The sequence below is a fragment of the Anoplophora glabripennis genome, unplaced genomic scaffold (assembly GCF_000390285.2).
Source record: "Anoplophora glabripennis isolate ALB-LARVAE unplaced genomic scaffold, Agla_2.0 scaffold161, whole genome shotgun sequence".
Lineage (NCBI taxonomy): Eukaryota > Metazoa > Arthropoda > Insecta > Coleoptera > Cerambycidae > Anoplophora > Anoplophora glabripennis.
Window position 1 is genome coordinate 348,363 of NW_019416284.1, and position 22,827 is coordinate 371,189.

The window sequence follows — 22,827 nt, forward strand, 5'->3', positions numbered from 1 at the left end:
TTGTTGATGGACAGTCACGACGCCCAATTGAAGCCCTTTGATTTGTACAGAATGAACTAAAACGTATTGCATCAGTTTTCTTAGATTTAATTGAGGTCTACTCTACCCTGCAATCGATGTTCCTCCAAATTCCTATTGTAACAGTGTGGTAAAAAAGTTCTGCATAATTCATATTTTCATTAAACAATTTTTTTTCGAAAATCGGTGGTACCCGTCGATTTTTATTTGATCCAGGGCACCTTGTTATGTGGAATTTTTTTTTTTCGATAATCCACACGGCAGCGATGACATTTTTTTTTAAATGACAACGCATATTTTTTTCGTTCGAAATTAATGACAGTGATAATTATCTAAACAACGGTGTGAAAATTTCGATGTCTTACATAACAATTTTTTTTAGAAAAATGCACCTTAAGTTCTTGAATGCAATAATTTGCTGTTTACGGATCAAATGCCTTAGAAAAAAATTTATTCGGCAGAAAGCATTTCAGATAACTTAAGTTGCAACTGGTGTTATGTAATTATTTGCGGAATTATTCATCAGATATTGTCAGGATCCTGATTAAACTGCAAAATTTAGAACCAAGTTCAACCGCACAAAATCCAAATAGTATGTAGCAAATTAAGGTCGACTTTTTGTCTTCGAGTTTGCCGATAAATTCCTCAAAAAAAAAAAATCCAAAGAAATGTTTACTTGAAAGGAGTAGATTACCTGAAATATTGAAGACTAAAAATCAGTACCGATTTAACATTCTTTGGTGAAATCGTTTAATTCGAAATGGCAAAACTTAGTGAACGCGAAAGAATTGATATTTTGAGGATGATTGGTTTCGGCGATAAGTTACGAACCCATCAAGAAGCTTGCCAATTATTTAATGCAACGTACCCTGACAGACCACCAATTACGCAATCTACGGTTAGTAGGGTACTGGCAAGGTTTGAGGAAACTGGTAGTGTGAAAGATGCTCCTCGTGCGGGTCGTCCTAGAGTAGATGATGAAACTAGATTGAATATCCTGGTGGAGCTCCAGGACAACCCTCATTCTAGTACAAGGTCGATTGCATTGAACAATGATATTTCACATGTAACTGTGGTGAACTTTCTCAAAAAAGAGAAATTTCACCCCTATAAGGGTCACTTGATACATGCATTGACTGAGGACGACCCAGACCGCCGTCTCCACTTTTGTGAAGATTTAATGCATCGATGTAACGGAGACCCCGACTTCCTCAAGAACATAATTTTTTCTGACGAGGCTACTTTTTATCTTAATGGATCGGTGCATCGACATAACTGCCGGTATTGGTCTCAGGAAAACCCGCACTGGGTGCAAGAAGTAGATCATCAGCACCCCCGAAAGGTGAACGTTTGGGCGGGAATAATAGGGCGTCGTATTTTAGGCCCGTATTTTTTCGAGGAAAATTTAACTGCTGCTCGCTATTTGGATTTCCTGCGGTTCGATTTGGTCCCAAGCTTAGCAGAGTTATTCCCGAACAACGAGGATCCTGATATTCCTGAGGAAAGAATTTGGTTTCAGCAGGATGGTGCACCGCCCCATTATGGAGTGCAAGTACGGGAGTACTTGAATAACACGTTTACTGGCCGGTGGATCGGGCGACGCGGAACAATCGAGTGGCCTCCGCGTTCGCCTGATTTAACACCTCTAGACTTTTTTTTTGGGGGCTATTTGAAATCGCGTGTGTACACAAACAGACCAGGTGATTTGGAAGAACTTAAAAACCGTATTCGTTTTGAAATAAATCAAATCGACCCGGGAATGCTTGAACGAAGTGTAGACGGCGTTTACACACGCTTAGGACAATGCCAAATGGTACAGGGTGGGCAATTCGAACAATTTCGCTAGACTTACACAAACATTAGTGTAATTTTACTCGTTTGAAATGTAATTTTGTCAACTTTGTCCTTTTCGGAGCCATTAATAGTGTAAGTAGACAATTATCACTTATAAGAACTTAAGGTGCATTTTTCTAAAAAAAATTGTTATGTAAGACATCGAAATTTTCACACCGTTCGTTGTTTAGATAATTATCACTATCATCAATTTCGAAGGAAAAAAATATGCGTTGTCATTTAAAAAAAAAATATGTCATCGCTGCCGTAAGTGGATTATAACAAGGTGCCCTGGATCAAATAAAAATCGACGGGTCTCAAATTGTTTAATGAAAATATCAATTTTATGCAGAACTTTTTTACCACGCTGTATATACGAAAAGAAGAAAAAAACAGGAACCTAAGAGAAATACAAAGTACCTATATAGATATGTTTGATAAAAAATGATGATACACATTTTATTTCGAAAGGTATTACAAATTAGATCAACTAACTGCTGTGTAATTTAAAATGTAATGTAAATTTAAATTGTTTTTATCTCTTACTTTAATTGATTGATATATCTATTTTTTTATCAGAATGTATGTGGTTATTGACGAATGCGTTTCTCAGAATTTCTGAAACCAAGCTTATATAATTCTAGATTTCAAAAGTGGTAGTAAAAAAAGTAGTCGCAAATTAGTAAAGTTCTAAGCTAGTAAAATGAAACCCAACAAATATGAGAAACAACATGGATTTTTACATAGATCGATAGAAACAAATTGATAAATTATTGTGAACGTATATGAACTGTTAAATACCCCGTGATTACCTATTTCAGTAAAACTACTGCTAAATTTAGCCGCAACATTTTCATCGATAACTTAATAAAAATTGCTGTATATCGGAGTTTAGATGCTTTATTGGTTTTCATCCTACCTACATAATAAATCACAAATTGTATTTTAAGTGGTTTCCATTCTACTCTTTATGTTTACACCTTTAATATGCCCCAAAATTTCCGTTTGATGTCTCTGTATTTTTGTAATATATCTTAACGACATGCATTTATGTTTTGAGCACAGTAAATTTTCAATGTATGTAATAGTTTGCCTGACGCGCTCTTAAGAGTTAAAGATTTAGTAATTATTTTTTGACAAAATTTGCAGTGGTAATATTTGAGTCAAAGATTTACAAAAGAAATTTTCATTTCGAATAACTAAGTATAATTATCGGAAACTGCAGACCTTTAATAGTAAATTAATTAGAAACGTCTAGATACTAAAGTGATATCCATCTCCTACTTCAGAAAACAAGTCACGTCTCAGTTTTGCAATACGTTATCCGGGAGTACATTATTTTATCAAATTTTTGCTTACCGAGCGGCGTATCGGTAAGGGCAAGAACAATAGGTCACAGATCACCGGAGTAATTATCGATCACGGCCCACCACATCCCACTATCTTCAAAAGACAATAATTTCTTTAGGCGACTGGTCATCTCGGCCTTTGCCGTTGCGCGGTTGCGGTGTAAGTGCTCTGAAGCTGACCGCTATTGAATCAGATGGAATAAACAATCGTGCGCGGGACAGTAGTCGTGAATGGCCGCCTGTCCAATTAGTAATTGAAATCAGACAACCCTTTGCCTTATAGCGAGCCCAGATGCCGCGATACAGCGGTAACGTACGGCAACCGAAAGCACGCTACTTGTAAACCGGGTAAATATAATGTGGAGTGTATGCATAAAGCATACAATCTAAATAAGCACATTATACATAACACTTTGGATTCGTTTCACTTATTTGGATTCGGTTCTGGTACAATGCGAGCGGGTTACTTTCTTTCGTTGAGTTATGAAATCCGCTGATGCATACTTCTTCGCGAGGGGGCCGATGGCGGTACCTTTCCCAGAAAATGATTCGTAGCGGAGACTTTAGGAAGTTTGACGCCAGCGAACAGTGGTGGAATTTGTAACTTCTAAACTCAACCATTTCCGAGAAAAAAATTATCAAAATCTCCAACTTGATGTACAAAAGTTCGATTAATTAAGGAATATTTACATAGCTGTGTGGATAGAATATCATAAAATACAATGTTTATCACTTCTTTGAACTCCTTTAAGCTTAATTAGCGTTGTACTAAATTTAAAATTCGATAAAATTTATATCGAGCAATGTGAAAACGTCGCGGCGATTATAATAACACGAGGTACTAAGCTGTCCACCAATACAGAAATAAGTTGGTATCTGGAATTCGACCGTGTCGGAGTGTTTTTTGCGTACCACTATTTCCTTTTTTTAAGGTCCTTGCTTTTTTAAAATGTTTACCAAACGTTTCATTCAAGTTTCACAACGTCTTATTGAAACTGGTAGTGTGATTTCTCGTCCTGAAACTCATGGCCCAAACTGACAAGTGGATGTCAATGCGGAAGAACAGATTTTAGACATTGTTGAAAGAGACCTCAGGCGTAGTAGCATAGCTCGAGAAGTCGGAGTGACTCACTGAACTGTCCACAGGACTCTACGAGAGCAGTTGTTATATGCGTATCATCTACAGAGGGTTCAAGAATTGTCAGCTGCAGATTTCGCCCCTCGGTACCTAACTTTTTGTAGATGGTTTTTAACTAACTGACAGCAACCCCCATTTTATTACAAGAATTTTGGCTACGGATGCTTTAATGCACATAATTTTCATAACCGGACAGAACAAAATCCACATATACAGACATCAAATTTCCAGCATCGTTTTTCGATAAATGTTTGGTGTAGAATATTAGGAGACAATCTAACATAACCTTTTATCTTACCAGGCAGATTGACAGGAGAGGCATATTGTAATTTTTGCATACTATTTTGCCGGAATTGCTGGAAGAAATATATTTGGACGTAAGAGCAAATACGTGGTTCATGCATGATGGGGCACCTGCACATGCAAGTCTACTCGTAGTTCAATATTTAAATGTTACTTACTATGTTACGTATGTTACTTTAGAAAAACGCTGGATAAGCAGGAACGGTCCCCATCGTTGGCCAGCCCGTTCACCAGATCTAAATCCATTGGATTTTTACTTATGGGGACACATAAAGAACTTAATGTATGCCAGCGAGGTTGAAACAATCGAAGAATTGCGAGGCGAGAATGAATTTTTCCCGCTGCCCATGAAATAAGGATAAGTCCTGGTATTTTCCAGCGAGTGCGCGAAAATGGGATTCGAAGATGTCGTGCGTGCATCGAAAATGATGGTGGACATTTTGCGCATAGGTTGTAGTTTGTTCAGACTGGTTAGCCCGATCCAGCTGCTGAGATTCTTTAAATCTAGAAAAGGAGTAGGTACAAATGAAAGATGTAATTGAGAACTATATCTAGTGGTCAATGCTAATTAATTGTCTGGGATCTAGAAAGAGGCAAAATAATGGCAGAAAGTGACCTGTAATGCAGTTACTATGAAAGGCATGGCAAGTGTTGCCGCTGTGAGGATGAATTGATTAATCTAATATTCCATTGGGTAAAATTTTGTAATGCTTTATCGTCAAACCGACTTTTTTCCATTTTTTTCTTTGCGATCTTTCTTACTTTCTTTTTTTCACCTATTTGAGAATATTGATTCAACACCGCGTGCTCAGTAGGTACACGATAAAATATCGCTTTAGCAGATCTTGCTACATTTTCTGGGAAAATTCAGTGTATAATTCTCCTAATTCCAGCGTCAACAATTGCTGGTTGAATTTGTGTCCATAAACTTGACAAATCAAGCATCATTTCACGAAGAGAATTTAACCGCTTATATGTCATAATTCTTCTACTCTGTTGTGCACTAGACCTGATAATTGCTTTTCGACTTCGTTGTCGACTTCGGTATTGTCACCATTGTTATTTTTGTTTCTCTATCATCGCCATTTGAACTAGCTGCTAACGTAGGTCCAGAACATAGTTGGGAGAGCAAGTTCCTGCCAGACTACGTTTGAGGCTCATATTACCTATCGTCTAGTCCTGGATTACCACTCCTCATAGAGGCTCCTGTCTGTTTCCTCGGCCATCGGACAAGCCTGATAGTACTACCTCTTGAGCATAAACCTCATAGATAAGCCTAATTTTTCTTAAGATAAGCATATTGCTTTTTGGTGTGTAATGCTTATTTGCCTTAGTTTATTCTCATCAGGTTGGTAAAATTATTACCTAAATAGCTTACCTTATCACATTCCTTTTTTTTACTTATTGCCGAGTATTTTATTGATTAACACCTTAAGTGTTAGCCGTTTTCATTAGTTGTTTTTTTATTCGCTTACTGTATTTCACTCATAAGTAGTCCACTGTTTGGTTAATTTTTTTTTAAGTATATATTGCATCAACCCACTCCCATTGCTGTTGAGCTAGAGCCAACTGTTGTTTCTGGAGATCACCTGGAAGCCTTTGGAAAAACAAGAGAATTCCTTTTCTGAGAGTATGGGTAGTGATTATCAAAGAAAGTTAACAAACCACTGCAACACAAGTGTGAAAGATTACACAGTACGATCATTTAATTCATTTTTTTTAATTGTAACAATAACTGTGAAATTTAAAATTTGCTACTTTCAAACAGTCTCCAGGAGTCCTTGTCCAGTCTTTACTAAGTAACTGTTTGAATAAAATCTAATGACATAAACGACAAAAGTATCGATATACGATTAGATCTAATCTGCCTCTTACTTAATTCTGTAACACTTGTAAAAAATTCTAGATTAATAGATAACACTAAAATTATTCAAAGAAATGAAGTTATGTCTTATATAATATCTACTAATTGAATTTTTTTCTTAAATTTGTTTAATTATACAGAAGTAAGTGCTGATAAGTAGTTAGCTTGGTATGAAAAACAAAAAAAAATAATATAAAGCTATATTATATCAAAATCCGAATACTTTATTTTTGTACTACGATGGCTGAAAAAACTGTTTTGCAGTTTATGCATAAACTTAATGTTTAAATGTATATGCCCTGTTATTTTAGGAAGTACGATCAATTTTCATAAAAAATACTAACAGTATAAGTAGTGGGAAATTGTACGTAGGTATAATCCTTTTCTACTTTCAGTTAAATATATTATTAGCAGCATCCAGAGTTATACCTAATAGTAAATTATATAATTTTATCTTTATATTTATACCTTAATAGGTACTAAAATACAGGGTGTAACCAAAATACTGGGCCAAACTTTAACATCGGATTCTACTTCTCAAACCAACAAAAGAAGTTTATAGAAATATGTATTCGAAGATGATTTGCTTTGGCCAAAAAAAAAAACTATTGGAACTATTTTCCCTTTCAATTTTTTTTCTTCCAAAATTTTTATTTAAAAAATCATTTTATCTATTTAGTCACTTTAAAATAAACTACTTTTTGCAACTTGAAATAAACTACATACATGTATATAATTTCACTAATTTTGAACAGTCTACATTGAAAACGAAGCTTTTCCGTACACATGTTTGTATGAACTTTTTTTGTTGATGAATGTAGAATTCACTATTCATGTTTAGTCGAGTGTTTTAATTACACCCAGTATATTAATTTGTTACTATATTAGCAAAGATCGATATAGGTATCGCTTATTAAATATTTTAAGTGAAGGCAGAATGTGGAATGAATTCATTTCTATGCAGATTACACACATAGTTCCATTTTTTTAAATTCCTTTTCAATGGTGCCGAAGCCAGAATGAAAATAGAAGTTATGGAACAATTTAAATAACTGTAATTATGGATTAAACTTCGGAGAGTCCATATTGCTATGTCTACACAAGCCTTATCTTTTTTACTTTTTTGTCTAAAAAAAATGGAAGAAGCAGTTTTAAGAAATTTTCTTCATATATCAAATAAATACAGTCACCTTTGTGCATAAAAATTGGATATAAAGTTTATTGAAAAACTGACGAAATCTTAATTCATGTCCTTGTCTATTTCTAACTCTTTCCTGAGTAATAATTTCTTCCGAAGTTAATATTCATAAATTTAATTCAGTATGAAATTAAGTAAAACATTAGATTTCTAATATAATTTTTTTGTTTTTCTTAAGTGTTTAAATACATTATGTGAAAATTATATAAGTAGTATAAATAGTTTAATTTACTACCATCTGACACAAGTGAAATAGCATGGAAGACGCTTATAACTTCTGGGTGGCCCGACATAAAATATAGAAGGCAAATTGGTTCATTAATGCTGTTTGACAGGAGTCTCTTTCAATTTAGTCATAAATATATCAGTAAAAAAGTAATCCAAGGGTACCAATAATTAAATTTATATACGTTTAAATTAATTGACATCTATATACAAATGGATGCCAATTTACGTCCGATTTTGGATGTGGAACTTTTATTCAATTAAGAAACTGATAAAACTCTTTGTAAAGAAGGAAAAATACACATGAAAGTATTCTTCATTTTATATTTAAGTGTGACAAAAAATTTTGGAATTTGGGAAATTTTGAATAAATGAGTGTGTGAATTTTTGAGAGGATTCATGTTAAACTAATTCTGGTGCGTGTATAAGGTTTTAACTTCTATTTGGTTTGATTATTATCGCCCAAGAAAAAAACGAAGAGAAATATGAAAATAGGGTATTAAGTTGATCTTACCTTAACGAGTACGCTCGAATCTAAAAGTAGCCATCGTTCCTGCGTGGCTTCACTGATTACTGTATGATTATTATGATTATTTTATGGCTTCTACATCTATTATCTACGTTCATGTACCATCGCCCTTCGGGCTTAAAGGTTATGTGGGCTGATGTTGCCTTTATTACTGCTTTTTTAAATGAGTGGCTGGTCATTAACTGAAACAGAAATTTATACATTAAGTCTGGATTAGTTTGTAACAAAGTCACTGATGTATGAATAACTTCATAGAGTTCCGTTTTATTTCAGATGAATATTTATACGAGACTAGAGATGGGCTACAACGAAACGTTTAGGTGAGTGAAAACTGTAATATTAATAAATAGATAATATATCCATATTTCTTCGTTATATACCCAGTTGCTTATACACTTTCTTACTAGTTTTATAATTGAAAGTCAAGTAAGTTTCAAATTAAACATTAATTAAGAATACAGCGTGTGTCAATAAGAATGGGACACAGCGTTGTGTTAGAGTTCCAAGGTCAAAATAAGGACGGAGTCAAATGTTCGTTTTTGTTTGACAAATAATTTATCTGCGTTCAATAAACAATGAATATCATCAGACAAATTAAGAGAATAAGTTTTTTAGTCTATTTTCCTCTGTTTAAATAATATGGTTAACAATCTAATACACTGAATCAGCGATGCACTAGTTGATTATTTCAAGAATATAAAATATTTTTATTTTTCATTTTACGAGAGAGAAGAAATTTTTTGCTTGTCTTTAAAATCTCTTTAAAATGTCTTTAAATTTTAATCAGGAATGCCCTTTTCTCGTAAATTGAATAAACATTTTATACTGTCCGTTTCTATCAAAGTAGGCCGATTCATATATAAATTAAAATTATAATACAAATTTTAGTTCTAAACAACTTTCCTCAGTAATATATTTCTGTATTGTTTAAAACAAAGACATGCTATTCTTTAACCATTTTTATACTTACCGATTTTCTGATAAGATAAACAAATATTTTAAATAATAATGCATTTTTCTCGTAAAATGAACAATAACAATGTTTTACTGTTCGTTTCTATCAAAGTAGTCCGATTCATACACAAATTGAAATTATAGTAATTTTCAATTATAAGCAACTTTCCTTAATAATATTTTTCTATATTGTTAAAAACAAAGGCAGTTTATTCTTGAACGATTCTTATATTTACCGATTCTCGAATCACCCAGGACATGCAAGATGAAAGTTATCCATGCCAACCGCATTTTAAAGACAAGCAAAAATTTTAATCAAGAGTGCCTTTTTCTCGTAAAATGAAAAATAAAAATATTTTCCCTCTTTTCCACTCTAACCGTGGACATACTATATACAGGGTGTCAGTTTTTTATAGACAAACTTTAACAGGAGATAGAACACATGTTTTTTAAAAGAAAAGTTCTTATAAACATATGTCGTAGAAGGCTTCGTTTCCGAGATACAGGGTGTTGAATATAATTTTTTTCTCTCGAATTTTCATTATAACTTATAAACGAATGCTTGGATTTTTTTCATGTTTGGGAGATAATGCCTATTAATTAAAGGGCATAAAACTAGCGATAAGAATGTTCAAAAACTTGCACAGTGGCGGAGAGGAGGGGGTGCTCAACCCCTTTCTTAAACAGAACTTCTACGCCAATGGCTGTTTTTAACAAAACGGTTAATTTCATTGTCTACATACAGTTTAACAAAAATAATGTCCTTCTTCTGTTTCGAAATTCCTGTGTGTTATTTTGATTTTTATTGTTTGTTGTGGTACTAAATTAAGTAATTTATTTATTATCAGTTATCGGCTAAATATTTAATTATTTCAACGAAACCTACCTAAAAATGGTTTATATACATACAATACAGAAGTTGTTAATTAAATATTGTTATAAATTCATAAAATTTCTCCATAAACATTAACATCAATGTTCATTCAATTTTTTTTTTTTTGTAATTCAGTTACAGTACATTAGTAGCAGCACATAATAAATAAAGATTGTTAAAATTAGTGTACTAAACAGATTTCAACTTAATAAAATAAAAAATAAATAAAAAATAAAAGTCTTGTATTTGAGTATGGCTTGACATAACAAATATTTATTTTGACTACTTTGGAAAGAGATAAAGAATAAGAGATTTCGGCTTTTTAGAATCTTAACAAGTAGGTAGGTTTCGTTGAAAGAATTAAATATTTAGCCGATAATTGATAATAAATAAATGAATTTAGTACCACATCAAACACTAAAAATCAAAATAACTCGGAAACGCACAGGAATTTCGAAACAGAAGAAGGGACATTATTTTTGTTAAACTGTATGTAGATAATGAAAATAATAGTTTTTTAAAAAAATAGTCAAGTTCTGTTTAAGAAAGGGTTTGAGCACCCCCTCCACTCCGCCACTGTGCAAGTTTTTGTACATTCTTATCGCTTGTTTTATGCCCCTTTACTTAATAGGCATTATCCCCCAAACATGAAAAAATCTAAGCATTCGTTTATAAGTTATAATGGAAATTCGAGAGAAAAAAATTATATTCAACACCTTGTATCTCGGAAACGAAGCCTTCTACAACATATGTTTATAGGAACTTTTCTTTTTAGAAACATGTGTTCTATCTCCTGTTAAAGTTTGTCTATAAAAAACTGACTCACCCTGTATAATAAACCATCTAAAATAAATATAAATAGAAAAATTATTACAATATTTTGCTTTAAATGCCTGGTGATTAGTCTCCCATGCTTTCTTGTGGTCTATGGTTCATAAAATTATATTTTAGCTACAGCTTCAGCCTCTTAGCCAATTACTTTGTTGAGTGAGGTTTTGTCTTGATCCTCTGGCAAGTGCTGTACTTTACCGATATTCCGCTATGCATATGTGTTTTACCGTTTCCTCATTCTCTAATTACAACCAATACAGCATCCTGTCTCTTTTTACGGTTGATATTTTAAGCGGAAATGCCCCCTCTAGTTAGAGTTTGTCGCCTTGTTTTCCTGAAGACCTGATTGAGTCGCTTTGTTCATAAATCGTTTCAAAGCTTTCTGACAGTTCCATATCATTCTTTAGTTACATCACGTGACTTAGGTCATAGGTACATCACGGGCTATTGTTATATCCATTACGTGGAAAAACCTAAATTTTTTTAATAACCTTTTTTTTCGTAGATCGTATTTATTTATCGTGAATATACAGTCATACGTTGTCGGTGAAATTTGTTGACATCCTGTATAATTGTACTTATGATGTGATGTCAAGAGAATAATCGGTCCTATCGTGTTTTCGTTCTGCTTCTTATAGACTGAATATGCAAATTAATTTTAAACTAATATACAGGGTGTCTCGCTTAAAAGTGGAACAAGCCTGTAACTCGTCTACCGTTCGGCCGATTTGAGTAAACTTTTTTTTGTTGGACACAGCTTCAAAAAATCTAGCTCGTACATACGTCGCGTTCCTTGAAATTCGAAACCGTGGCCGACTACGATGCAATTTATATAGCTAAAAATCGGAAAGTCATATTAGGGATTTTTTTATCCGAAAAATTTCCACGAATTCTTGATCAGGACCCCAGAAAACCCTACCAACCAAATTTTCGTTGCCACAGTATACAGGGTGCTCGGGATAATTTGGGTGTCTCGCTTAAAAGTGGAACAAGCCTGTAACTTGTCTACCGTTGTGTGTATAATATTTTTCTCATAAAATTTCCGTTGTTTAGGACGTTACCTTGAAGCCATAAACATTACTTGATATCCTCCTTCACCTGAGTATGGGATATCTTTGACTTAAATAGTGTCATTTTATGTTTCTTTAAACATCTCGAAAATTTACTTTCATCAACTTTCAATGGGCGTTTGCTCTTATAATGGTTATCTCGAGATTGCTTTATTTCTGATCCTATTGTTGGTTTCTTTTGCCTTGGAAACTTATCCTGTTTATTTCTTTCTGCATAATAATAATTTAGGGCATTTTTTAAGGTATTTTTAAGAACCCCTTTTTTTTAAAAAATAGTTAGAAAGCAAACGCAGGACAATATTAGTTACTTTTACGTTTTAATTTTTAATGGACATGCATCCATATGTATTCTTCTCAAAATATGAGTAGGTCTTGGAAATAATCGAATACTACCTTACGTACAAATGTCAAATATTTGACAATTAGTAGCGTGACTTGAAAAACTAGCATTGTTATATTGTTGATTTGTTGATTTGAAATGGCTGAACAGCAACTAACTTTAGTTGAAAAAGTTTCAATAATTAAACTCGCGGGTACAGGTGAACGTACATTGCGACAAGTCGCGCAAGAATTTAACCATATTAACCCTGGACGCAATATAAGCCATTCTACAGTATCCCGAATCAAGCAAATATTCGAAGAACAGGATCTGTTTCTAGGAAGAAAGAAATAAACAATATAATTAGAAATAACGGATATGAAGACATTTTAAGACATTTTTGTGAAAATCCCGAGTCAAGTATCAGAAGGGCTAGCGCCTATTTGAACATTAATAATAGCAAAATTTAGAGATGTTTGAGGAAAAATAAAATAATACCATTTAAACCAAAACTACTGCATACACTGGATGAGGGAGATACCCAACGACGCATGGAGTACTGTTTGTGGCTTCAAGGTAACGTATTAAACGACCGAAATTTTATTAGAAAAATATTATACACAGATGAAGCCACATTCACAATTAACGGAACCGTATCTGCAAATAACTCAAGATTTTGGGCGCACGAAAATCCGCATTGGGTTATACTGTAAAAGACAGTATTCCCACAAAGTCAACGTGTGGTGCGGAATTATTGATGAAACTATAATTGGGCCGTATTTTTTCACGATAATTTAGATGGAAATTCATTTTTACAATTTCTTCAGAATGACTTATGGGAGGAGTTGCATACTTTGCCTCTACACCAAAGACTAAATATGTACATTCAATTAGACGGCGCCCATATACACAATACAATAGTCGTGAGAAATTGGCTCGACGGACAGTTTCCAAATAGGTGGATAGGACGTAATAGTCCTGTAATTGGGTGGCCACCTCGGTTGCCCGACATAACCCCCTTAGATTTTTTTCTCTGGGGAGTTTTAAAAGAGAAGGTATATAAAAATCGCCCCACTACTTTAATCGAACTTATAAATGCGATTAGAACCGCTTGTCGTACTATTAGTAGGCAGCAATTGAGAAATGTCGAAAACAACAGAAAAAGAATAGAAAAGTGCATTCTATTAGAGGGTAACCTTATAGAAGCAACAATTTAAATAATTTTACTTTAACGTACACTCAATTAAAACTTTACTTTAAATATTTGGTATACACCGTCTTCAGGATAAGGATATCCAACATGGGCATATTGTAAAAGGTCATATTTGGTTAAATGGGAATAAGTTACCTAGTTAAGGGGTACACAAAATGGCATTTCAAAATTGTCAATATTATTTTTGGTTCTTTAGTTATTTAAGAAAGGCGAATTTTTGGATTTTTGATTTGCTTTTTCTTGCTAGTTTCATGTATAATTTTTATTTTTATTTCAGGTATATTCAGCGTAACACTGTAAACCTCACGTAAAGGGTTGATTTACTAATATATTAATGTTGAAATGTCATAATCAATCTGACCACGTATACTGTGTTAGCCTTCTCAAAATAATAATATTATACCACAAACCATTTGGAATATATCAAAATTAGACAAATAATTTTCAAAAGTGACATTCTTTCTTAATCTCAAATTGCTGTTTTTATTTCATTACCTTTAGGAGAATTACACAAATTATCCCGGGCACCCTGTATACTGTGGCAACAAAGATTTGGTTGGTAGGGTTTTCTGGGGTCCTAATCAAGAATTCGTGGAAATTTTTCGGATAAAAAAATCCCTAATATGGCTTTCCGATATTTAGCCATATAAATTGCATCGTAGTTGGCCACGGTTTCGAATTTCAAGGAACGCGACGTATGTACGAGCTAGATTTTTTGAAGCTGTGTCCAACAAAAAAAGTTTACTCAAATCGGCGGAAAGGGTAGATAAGTTACAGGCTTGTTCCACTTTTAAGCGAGACACCCTATATGTATCTAAAGAGGGACGGTGTTCCATTGGTTACATAGATTAGACGTCACCACAAATATGGCCCGTTATTCCGCAAGGCAACGTGTAATTGAGTACTTGAAATTCGTCGTTAAACGAAAGTGGTAATTTTCGATGTAGGCTAAATGACGTCCATAAGTATATAAGGATGCAGCGACCCAGAAACTGTAATTACTCACCCACACAACATCGTAAACATATCACAAAAAAGCAACCGGTCAAGACGTATGCAACTGGGCCGTGACGTTATTGCCAATAAAATCCGTCAGCACGATCAACATTTCATACGTAATTTGGCAATGAACCATTTCTGTCACTAGCACCGTTTATATGTCGTCACGTTTTCCAAATATTTATTGCTAATCGTAAAAATAAGTAATATACAACTGTTCGCCCATTTCTACTACACCAATAACATTTTTAATGTGCGCCGGTAATTGAGATTACTGCCGATAAGGATAACTACTTCTGTAGTTTATTGGCTGCTGTAAATTACACGTTATTGTAAATAAATTTAATTAAATACAAAATAATATTCACAGCTGGATAGATAAATACAAAGAGCGGGCAGTGAGCGGCGCGGTGAGAATTTATTAATAATATTTGATTTATTTCATAACAGCCAGCCTACTATTAATCGCAAACGATTTTTTTTATTCTGCGATGAGGCAGCCGTGCTGGCTGGTCCTACATGGTGTGTAATTATCCAATGTTTAGAATGTTCCTGAGTTTTTTTTACTGTTTCTCTTTCATTCTCGCCATTAATCTCTTTAGTTAAAAAGATAATAGTAGTTGTTTTGCCGAAGGTTACTACTCCCAGATATCACTTAATCCTGAAAGGATTTTCAACTGTCTGTTTGATGGAACCTACACAATACCTCACGCGATCATGTACGTGGAAATCGTCAATATGTCGTGAACAAATGCATGTATCTATTAAAAGATTGATATTGAAATTTTAACTTCGCTAATTATTTTTTATGATTTAGCAATAATAAAAGTGACGTATGTCTTCAAAAACCAAACATTTTTTTAAACAAATAGCATTTATTAACTGTCCAATTATCAAAGAGATCTGGCGGCTAGCTCTAGGAGGAAACGTAGAAATTTTTGACTTTATAGAATCCTGCCTTATACAGGGCGATTCACAAACGTGACCAAAAATGAAACCTCGTATTCTTTGGTGAATTTTAAAGGGAGTCTTTCCTATAAAGTTTTTATGTAGGACGCTTCGTTAAAAAACTACTGGGTGTTAAACTTAAAAAAATATTTTTAATTTTTTTTTAATAATTTAAAAACTAATTAGTGAAATAATTTGAAATTGGGCACGTATTTATCTAAACATTGTCCAAAATCTGAGGCCTTTTTCTAAGTTTAGATGCAACAGTGGCGGAGATACAGGGTATCGGTGGCATATTTTTCTAAATAACCACTGCTTTACTGTGGCAATCATGATATTTTCGGATTCGGTTTTCAATTTTCTACAAATTACTACGCTCTTATTTTTTACGAAAAATGCTTGATTTTCGAGTTAAACTTAAAAAATGAACTGAAAACAGCGGATCTCAACCCACTGGATTTCTTTTTGTCGGGGTGCTGTTAAACGGCTGACATACAATAAACAAATTAATACACTTGAGCAGTTAGAAGAACGAATAAATAATAATGCTCTTCATCAGATTCAAGCAACAATAAATTTGGAACAAATTACATTTTAGTTATTAAAAAGATGTCGCGCCTGTGTTCGTGGAAATGGAGGTTTTTTTTTAGCATTTACTCAAATAAAATCATTACAATGATGACTAATGTTATTAATTTCTTTATTCGATTAAATAACCGATTGATTAGTGTTTGCAATGTCATTTAATTAAAAGTGTTTTCAGTTCGTTTTTAAGTTTTACTCGAATATCAGGATTTTTTCGAAAAACATAAGAGAGTAGTAATGTATAGAAAATCGAATGACGAATTCCAAAATATCATGATTGTTACAGTAAAGCAGTGGCGTATGTTTACATAAATACATGTGCCTAATTTCAAATTATTTCACTTACTAGTTTTTAAATTATTTAAAATATATATATTTCTCTAAGTTTAACACTCTGTATCTTTTTAACGAAGCGTTCTAGATAAAAATTTAATACGAAAGGCCCCTTAAAATTCACCAAAAAATATGATGCTTCATTTTTGGTCACCGTTTGCGAATCACCCTGGATTTAAAGATTTTCTTAATTTTTCGTTCACACAATCATACCCGTTAAATTAGATTTCAAATTCACGACTAAAGTAACTCCATTTGTGTTTTAGAAAAATGATTGCGAGCAAACGGATAGAGAGAGATAGGGAAAATTTTATTAAAACAGTGGAGTCATTTTGAAAATAAATTTGGATGTTTAGAAACGTAGGCGATGTAAAAGGTACTACGTCTAGTTGAATTTGGTGGCTATGTTTGCTACTAATATTAAAAATAGGCATTATTATTTTAAAAAGACATGTGATGATAGATATGATATACAGGGTGTCCCATAATGAATTGTGTATAGAGTAACAAGTGATTTTGACGTAATAATATGATCTATCCAAACTTACCTTATTCCAAAACTTGATAGTTATAGGATGTCAAATTAAAGTTTTATTTTCAATTTTTTTTTTAAATAACCTTCGAAATAATTGATGTATTTAAACGAAATTTAGTATCCCACCCGTTTTTTAATAGTAATGTTTGTTTGCAATTTTGCTTTTGATAAAATAAAAATTATATTCTCTAATTTTCTTGTCGTTGAATCTTTTAAATGCAAGTATTTCAGAAACGGTAATTCCTAGCGACGTTATGAAGGTATAACTTTTTAATGTAAAAGTGATGGAAAAAGAGATGTTGCTGTCAGAAAATATAGTGTGTAACAAAAAATAATATGTGGAATAAAAATGATCAAAGAAGCGGCGTAAGTGGCGTCCTTTATAATGTATACCAAGATTATTAGGAAATTTGAATTTTTCATCTCAAAAAATCCCGGGATACCAAATTTACATCAATTACCTGGAAGGTTATTTAGTAAAATTGTAAATTAAATTTTAATTTTAACACCCTTTACCTCGGTTACTATCAACTTTTGGACTAAGGTAAGTTTGAACACATCACATTATTATGACGTCACAAATCACCTGTTCCTCTATGTACAATATATTTTGGGACACCCTGTATATTTTTAAATCTTCTGTGAGATATGAACTGTTCTCATTATCTCAGAATTTCTAAATACAGGGTGAGCTATAAAGATTGGTGGATTTGAAAATGAAAAATTCATCAAAGAATTACTTTGAATAGACCTGAAAATATATTTTATTTATATTAAAATAGATACCCGAGAAAATCATTTCTTAAAACGAACGTCATCCAAATGTACACCAACATGTCGCAAGCACTCTTCAAATCTGGATCTCAAATTGTGATTGGTTTGTTGCTTTAAACTCGGCTTTTTAAGTATCCCCAGAGACAAAAGTAGGCAGGAGGGAAGTGATGGAATATTTCCTTATACGCCATACAAGTTTTTTCGCAAACGTTTCGTTTATGAGAGGCAGAATTTCATTAGTGTCTTGAGACAGTGTTTTGTTATGGATTTTCAATTCTTGCAATTTCTGAAAGAAAATGTAGCGGGTTTTGGTGTTTCGATTTTTGATGTCCCGATTTGAAGTGTGCTTGGGACTCGATGGTGTATATCTGGATAGTGTTCTTTTTAAAAAATGATTTTCCCTTGTGTTTTCCACTTTAATGTAAATAAAATAAATTTCAGTTCTATTCTTAGCATTTTTTTTAATTAAAATCAAATTCACCCATTTTTATGACCAACCCTGTAGTAACTTAATATTGTCGTATAAGATAATTCGAAAATTACCCATGTTTTGAATCCAACACAGAAAGTTTCCGTAGAATACTAAACAGGTCTAAAATCACTCCGACAGGGCAGCACACAACGGAAACAATCAATGTTCCATGTGCTCCATGCACATGGAACATTTAAAATTTAAATTTTCACCCATGTTTCAAATCGCTTTAAGCACACCCAGTCAAAGTAGACGAGAATTTGTTGGTGCTGATAGTACTACCGGCAAAGACCAGCGCGGGCCGCCCTAATTATTTCGAGAAATGCCAGGAATGTTACGAAATTCGAGCTGCGACACGAGACTTGCCTTGCGTAAATCTAATTGTAAGTGGAGGCGACCTGAAAGATCGCCCAAATCCAAAGACGCCACATTAAGAAACCCTACCGAAGATCCACCTCAGAACTTGGCGGAGTTATTTGGACGTGGGTTTGAACTTCACCTCTGTTCTTCTCCGGAAAAGAAATCAGTGCAGTTCCTGGCCAGGTATTCTACTCTTTAGAACAACTGGTCAATATTCCAGTCTTCGAAATGGCGTTAGAAGGAGCTGCTATGGAAAGAGTTCAACCATCGAGAGACTCCAATCAGCGCCCAGTCCACAATGTGTCTGGTGCGTTGTCGAATGACCACCACGCAGTAACGAACTCCTTGAAATCGAGAGAGTTAATGAGAGAAGATCCAAAAGAGAGGACGGGATATGATAATTATTCATCTCCTTTTCACCTAGAAGACCTCTGTGAAATTAAATATATTTATACAAGTTTTTATTTAACTTGCCTTGTTAGTATGGGTCAAATCTTGCAACTGGATTTTAAAACAGTTATCCACAACCGATTGAGATGAAATTTTGCATACACGTTTAGTTTGGATGACAATGCATGGTTAGGTAAGTGACGTCGTTCTAAATCCAATATGGCGGACCAGTAATTTTTTATGCAAATGAGAATAATACGAAAATATAATGATGTCACACTAAATTCAGTATGGCGGACGCCCCAAGATGGCGGACCAAAACATAACGTTCCTGTTATGGAATGACCCTCTAGCAGTCCAGATCTCTTGCCAATACAAAAATTGTGGCATAAAATGAAAAAACCGTTGCACAAACATCCAGCCCATTCAGTTAACCATCTGCGCATCAAATTGCAAGTTTGGGATAGCACGCTTTCTGAAGAGTGCGCTAAACTGGTAGATACAATGCCTGCGAGAATTAAAGCTGTTATTCTTAATAAGGGTGATGTAACACAATCTTAATGTTTTTTTTTGTTAACAAACTAGTCAATGACACATCATTGCGTAGTAATATAATAATGACACTTCTATCGAGCAGCCATATACAACCCTTTTGTGGAATGGGGTTTAGACAACATTATGGGTTTTATGAATTTATTTATGAAAGAAATGGGCTTATTAAACTGTTTATCTAGAATAATGTGTATAGCGCATATTAAAACTTTTATAACCAATATACGACTTTTATTAAAAAAAAGCAATCATCTCCATACTCATTATAGAATGAGTTTAACTGGAAGGTGCTTAATACACCTTATATGAAATATGAAAATATGAAATATATATGAAATAAAGGTTATAAATATGAAATAAAGGTTATAATGAATTACTTATACATTATTAGGTGTTATAGACTTTATGTTCCAATTGTATAGTAGGGAAGATTTGTTGTATAAAGACCAATATCCGAATTTGTATATAACAATTATATTAACAGAATTATTCGTTCTTATACTGAATATGTTTCCGTTTTTAACGTGTAAAACGCGTCTTATAATGGTGAAGTGATCGTCACCTCTCCGTGCATAATCGGTTATGTTCGTAAAATTTCCGACAGTCCGCTGTGCATCGACTTACGAATATTACACGTCTAGTTTGATAGGCACATGTTTTGTGGGATACATGATCATATCGCGTTGTGTGAAATGGAAAATTATTATGTAAGTATCTAACTGTTTTATGGCTTGTAATTGTTTTGTTTTTTTAAATGTAAATCTTGTCTAAATCTTAAAAATTATTATTTTGTAGGTCCTATTAGAAATTGCTGATGTTAAGTTTTACATAAGATGGAGGAACAGTAGGTTAACGGTGACAAAGAAAAGCATGGGTATAAAGTCAATCAACCAGAGGAAATAAAATTATATGGAAAGAAGCTCAACCTTTCTGGGGATGCTTCATTCTTAAGGTGGAAGGGCTATAGTGCAAATTCTCATGTAATACAAGAAAATACGGGTGCATCGTTGCTAAGAAAATAAACTGGACAGTTTTGGGAGCTATTTGTCATAATTTTTAGTGCTTAAAAGTATGTTTTATGTATGTTTACATTAGAACCTTAGCTTGTAATTACAGTTATCCAATAAAATTCCTGAAAACTTAATGACATATGTTTTTAACTCATACAGAGTATACAACAGTTTAATACATTTATTATTATAGAACTTATAACCAGTACTAGATGTTCTAATAACGATATGGAACACTTTAATAACAGTTATTGCTATTATTTCGTAAAGGGTATAAAAAACGTTGTATATTAGTTATACAATAATTTAATAAAGAATAAGGTTTATAGTCACTATACAATTGTGCTAGCAGTACGCGTTTTATATCCAATATTCACCTGTTTAACTGTCACATATAGTATACAATGGTCTTATAAGGGCATATAGAATTCTAATAAAGAATACAGCGCATTTCTTTCAGTGTGGTTTATTTTTTTCATTTTAATGAATTTTAATAAAAGCTTGTTTTTAATTTTTTTTTACTTTTCATTTATTTAAATACAGCTTTTTGAAATATTGCCTACCCACATTTTTTAACATTTTCTTTACCAATTATGTTTCTTTCAGTTTCCTTCTCTTTAAAAATAAATCGAGTTTGCTAAACTTTTATCGGTAATGTGAATATATTAAACATATTATTAGAATTAATGTGTAATTATAGCCTAAAGGTATTGCATGGAAGTGACATATTAGTTTGAAATAATTAAAAATATTATTTGTTTTGCAACGGACATTTCAAAACACTTGAAGTAACGCTTCAAAAGGAGAATAAAAAATAGACATTTATTCAAGATTCCGTATGTTTTATTTAGACACAGTGTGACTAATTTAAGTAAGGAATCTCGCTTTTCTCTTTTTATATAAGCCTTGTTTACAGTTCCCCTTTAACAGTATCTTGTACTGAACAAACCGACACAGCTACACGAAATCTGTGAACTTAGAATGATCAAAAGCCCTCGCAAACAAACCAGTAAACAATCCTCATGGAAAAGGCTAACCAGGTGCACCTTATCCCGTGGCCGCCAAGAAAGTGTCCAGATGAACTGTTAGATTGTTTAGTCTACCCACATCTACTCTAATTACCGCTACTTTAATATAATAATTGCTTTTACGTCTGAAATGCAAAAATTATTACACGTGCACATGGTCCACTTGCTCTAAGCTATTCGGACGCATAAAATTATAGTGGTCGTCTGTTTGTTTGCATCCAAGCCGATTTATTTATTGTCGTGCGGGATACAGCCAGTTAAACGATTCGTATTGAATAGAACAAACACGCTGACAAATCTAAACGCGAAATATTTGTTCCCTTTATCAACGATATTTATTTGGTATCATTAACAAATATTTCTGTAATGTTATTCCAGTGTAAATATGTATAAATCGGTGTTATGCATTAACTACGGATTGTTTAACAAATAATTGACTGTATTAGATGCCGCGTTACAGAACTTCACAACTAAATTTCATAAATACTATCTTCTGATTATAACGTAAAATAGTTTTGTGGTAATTTCGAATGTAGAACATGATAATGCTCGTCGTATGAAGCAACTGATGCCGGGTTACACTGTAAAATTTGGCTCTCACACCGTATATTTTAATACCTACTATTCTACTATTAACCTAAATAAACAGTTGGGTAAACTAATTTCCAATCACATATTACATTTATCAAAAAAAAGGACAAGGCAGGTATTAATTTAAAGTAAATAAAAAACAACTTCCTTGCAACAAAACAAAGTAAGACTAAATTTAGCGTAATTTAATAGATATTTATTATATTATCAAATACCTACAGAGGTAGCTAATTATGAAATCTGTCTCACAATATTGTTTGATCTCTTTAAACACCTTTCTCAGGAAGTAATGACATAAACTACTGCTCTAAACAAATTAAAATCACCATCAGCGAAAGAATTTCTGAATTAAGAAACGAAGAAAAATTAAAAACTATTTTTAATTATGCAAAAACTATTACTGGAGTGCCAAGTAAACGAATTAGAAATATTTTCGAAATATATTTCCCTTTAATTAAGTACCTACTCGTTTTGGCAATTTACATGATTTAAATTTTTTTGCTTTAATAGATTCTTCAAAATTTCCGGAATA